Source organism: Trachurus japonicus, unplaced genomic scaffold, assembly GCF_045865225.1.
Source record: "Trachurus japonicus isolate A0001 unplaced genomic scaffold, Traja_1.0 AP030181.1".
NCBI classification, from domain to species: domain Eukaryota; kingdom Metazoa; phylum Chordata; class Actinopteri; order Carangiformes; family Carangidae; genus Trachurus; species Trachurus japonicus.
Window position 1 is genome coordinate 39,020 of NW_028220314.1, and position 4,537 is coordinate 43,556.

Sequence of the window (4,537 nt, forward strand, 5' to 3'; positions counted from 1 at the left end):
GCAACGGAGTGGGCTGTCAACGGGGCGGGGGTGGGGTTTTGGGGTGTCTAAACACACAAACAACCAGGGAGAAGAGCGAGAGAGACGATGGACGACGTGAAATTGATTTTGGAGGTCGAGAAGTACAGGGAGCTGTACGACCCACAGCACCTATTTTATAAGGACAACATAAAAAAAGACAAGTGTTGGGAGGCTGTAGCAACAGCCATTGGATCTACGAGTAAGTATAGCCTACTGTCTCAAAAGATGTCTCACAAGTTCTGTGCAAAATCAATTGTCCATAGATTTTTAATTATATAGCCTCTATTAATTAAATAATAGTCTACATATTCCACACTGTGTGACCAAATGTAATCCTGCTTCAGTAGCCTAGTCTGCAGGGGCCACCAGGGTCCCTCAGCCATTTTCTCCACCATCCATCCCCATTACCTGTTCCAAGGAAAAGTGTCCTCAGCAGCCATTTTCTCTCCCTCCTCCAGTTTCATGTCCAAAAGTACAAGTTCTTGAATAGTCATTAAGTGCTGTTTCTAAAGCATATAAGAGCCAAAAATTATAATATAGCCTACATATTGTGAAATCACATTTTCTGACTGTATTTTTAGATAGAAAAAATACAAGTATCATGATAAGTTTGTAAATAAAGCTCTACTGTTTTAAAACGATTTTTTTAACTTTTATTTAGCCCTCATAATCCACTAGAATAACAACAAACTCATTTGGAAGAGACATGCAGTATTTTTATGTATTTCATGTTGTGGTTTTTATACCTATTAAGTCTGGGCAATAAATTCCTCACATAGTAATGTTAATATCTATCTATTAACACATTTGGCTTATAATAACCCACAGATTTAAAAAGCAGTCAGAGTCCATGAAATAATGACAAATAAATCGATTTTCTTTCACATTTATTTCAAGCATATACAGCAAAAACACAGCACAGCAAAATAAAGGCCAAAATAATGTGTATGTATCTCCCCTCAAATCAAAGTCCCTCTAGCTGTGGCTCAGCATTGCACTTAGAGCATACGATCCTGCCAGGGCACACTGCCCTCAGGAGAGAGGAAAAATGCGCAGAATTTTTCCCTTGTATCGTACGCATCCCTGCATCCTCTGTTGCCACCCATGTTCCTGGCATCCTGGAGGTGCTCCCCTCGCTGTTCTGCCTCCTCCAACAACCTCTGGTTGTCCACTGCGTTGAGGAGGTAGTTGTGCAGGATGCAAACAGCCATAACAACAGCATCCACATTCTCTGGTGCCATTGTTATCCGTGTGTAGAGAACTCTCCACCGTGCTGCCAGAATGCCAAAAGCACATTCCACCACCATCCTGGCCCTGGACAGTCTGTAGTTGAATAACTTTTTCCACCGCCCAAGGTGTTGTCCAGGGAATGGCCTCATTAAGTACCTCTTCAGAGGGAAGGCAGCGTCCCCCACCATGGTGTACGGTACTGGCACTTGTTGGCCTGCTCCTGGCAGAGGACAGTCATCAGGAACATGCAGCGTTTTGTTTTCCATGCAAATTCCAAGGTCCGATCCACTGTAGACTCCTCCATCACTTGCCCGTCCATAGTCTCCCACCTGGACGTTAATGAATCGGTAGTTTGGCATCCACCAGTGCCAGCAGAACAATGGAAAATGTTTTTTTATAATTGAAGTACTGACTTCCTGATTTTGGTGGTGCTGTGATGTTTATGTGTTTCCCGTCGATGGCCCCAAGGCAGTTTGGAAAATTCCACCGAGTCCAGAATGCAGAGGCGATGTCCCTCCACATCTGCTCTGTGGGCCTGGGAAACTGCTTGGCCATCATCTGCCTCTCTATTGCCCGGCAGGTCATGTGCACGGAGGTGGACACGGTGCTCTTTCCCAACCTATACTGGAAAGCCAGACTTGAAAAGGTTTCCCCTGTACCAAGGAATCTGTGGGAATAGAAAAAAATGTATCTAAATTAATAAACAGTAATATTAACAGTATTTAGTAATATAATTATCATAATTGTGTTGTAATATAACTAATTAATAGGGAAAAAGGTTATTGTATTTTTTCTTATTAATTCATGTATGTTACTGTGTCACAGTTGATGAATGCAAAAGGAGATGGAAGCAGTTACGGGACAATTTTGTCAAGAATAAAAACAAAACTGCTGCGAGCGGGTCCGCTGGTGGCAGTGCAAAGGACTGGAAGTACAGCAGTATTATGTCCTTCTTGATTCCATATATGCAACCCAGAAGGTTAGTAGTTATTTTTATAAATGAAATATTTCTTTTTTCAAAATGTATGTGATCTTGTGAACTTTCATAATCATTTTTGCAAATTATTATTTTTAATATTTTGTTTCTATCCTGTATTTCATAACAAAAGGTTTTTCTCTTTTTTTTAAAGCTCTAAAAGTACTTTCCGGCCTGTTGATGTGAGTGAAGCAACAGACCTAAGCACAGATGAGGCTGGACCCTCTGGACTACTTTCAAGGCCTGCAACACCAACCACTCCCACACTGAGGTCTGCATCTTCCTCTCCACACCCAACAGACAGAGGACAAACCTCCACCCAGCTTCCAAACCCCCCAATACACCCCAGAGTTCAGGCCTTGTCATCAGGAGCTGACACTGAAACATCACAGGCCAGAAAAAAGAGAAGGCAAGGGTCAACTACTGCAGGGCCAACAGAGCAACAACTCCTGCAATTACTGACAGCTGAACCAGTACCAGTCCCGCCGCATGTCCCCAAAGATGAGGAGGAAATGTATTATTTTGCCCTCAGCCTTGTCCCCAGATTAAACAGACTGCGCCGTAGCTCCCAGGCACGTGCTCAAATACACCTAGTGCAGTACCTCACCGACTTGGAAAAAGAAGAAGAAGAACCTTCAAGACCAACCCCATTACCTTGGCAGCAGGCAACCCAGCCACAAACAACTTTTCAAGCTTCTTATCATTCAACATCCCATTATCAACCAAGCCACTACTCACCCCCCTCTACATATCAACAACAAACACAACCCCCAATGTCCCACCCACAGCAGGGACAACAATACACCTCTCCTCCAGATCCACAAAGAGGTGTGAAGAGAACATCCATGCTAGAAGAGCTTCAAGACCCCTCCTCCCCCACAACATACCACCACTTTTAGTAGGACAGTGAGAGCCTGAATAATCTTTGTTTCATAGTTGAATTTTTTATGTTTACATTTATGTCAGAAGTTCGACAAAAGGGTTGTGAAGAGGAGCATGTCCATGCTAGAAGAGGTTGAAGACCTCTCCTCCCCCAAAAAATACCTCAACTTTGAGTATGTAAGTGATAGCCTGAATAAGTCCTTTTTGTTTTATACTGCAATGACTTCTATTTTTTTATGATGCCATTTATTGAAGAAGTTATTATTTTGTTAAATTATATTGTTTGTTGTGTTGTAGTTAAGTTTTTATATTGTAGTTTGCAGTGGTTTTGCAGTTAATAAAAAAACACACTAAACACTGTGCAGAAAATGCTTATTTCTTTGTTATCTTACCTCAGTGTCACTGCAAGTCGTTGCTTTGGCTGGATAGCTTTGCGGTAGTTGGTTGTTTGTTTGCTCAGATCAGGCCCAATCAAAGAAAGAAGGTGATCCATCTTTTCAGCAGACATTCTGAAGTATTTAACATGGCGATCTCTGTCCAGGGACAGTTCCGCCACAAGATGGTGAAACACGCCAAGTTGTTGTCTTTTTGGTTAATAGGGTGGACCCACAATCTTCTTCTCTGGCGACGCCTGTGAAGTAGTAGGTACAACGCAAGGGCTCTCCTTCTGTCTACTCGCACTGGGAAACAGGAAGAGAAAATAGATTTAATAAATGTGAAGAGTAGATAAAAAAAAGTGTATTTAAATTCTATATCCACACTACTACTGTCTACTACCATAAACACGCTCTCTTTCTGTGTATGTGTGTGTGTGTGTGTGTCTCTGTCTCTCCCGCATGGGAGAGACAGAGACACACACACACACACACACACATAGTGTATAACTTATTGTTTACAAAAACATGGCGTAGCCTATTAATTTTTATGAAGTTATTTACTTACCCATGATGGAAAAACACCTCTGAATGAAGAACAGCTGAGCAGGAGCGCTTGTCGACCGTCGCGGAGAAATCGGCGTCTGGTGTGAACAGGAGGGACGCGGCTCGCGCACGATTTTCGCAAGCACGCCGCTTCGCGGCGCTTCGGCGTCCGGTGTGAACCCGGCGTAAGCCTAAATGTGAGACCGGTGCAGAGGCAGAAAATGGCTCTTTTTCTCCACGTTTCTGTCTGTCTCAGCCTGCGGGGGCCCCTATCGCCGTGGTAACCTCTTTGATCCTCAGGCCAGAGCTCGTTAACTTCATAAACAATCCACCTGGCGCTCGTTTAAATGTTTATAAACACAGACACAGCTAAATCAGACTGACACAGGATGCAGCTACTAACTAACTATGTGTCAAGTCAGTCACACACACACACACACACAGACTCTAGAGCCAGCTTCATGTGATTACAGTCTCACACACACACACACACACACACACACCATGT

General features: G+C 43.2%; 1 long non-coding RNA gene across 1 annotated transcript; it reads right to left on the reverse strand.

The window, feature by feature from the left end:
* Nucleotides 1-447: 447 nt before the first annotated feature.
* Nucleotides 448-3,651, reverse strand: LOC146960610 (uncharacterized). Its single transcript, XR_015035406.1, has 3 exons — nucleotides 3,502-3,651; nucleotides 1,665-1,918; nucleotides 448-1,580 (listed from the first exon to the last, which is right to left on the reverse strand). It is a non-coding gene; the product is annotated as an uncharacterized LOC146960610 (long non-coding RNA).
* Between the last annotated feature and the right edge of the window lie 886 nt (nucleotides 3,652-4,537).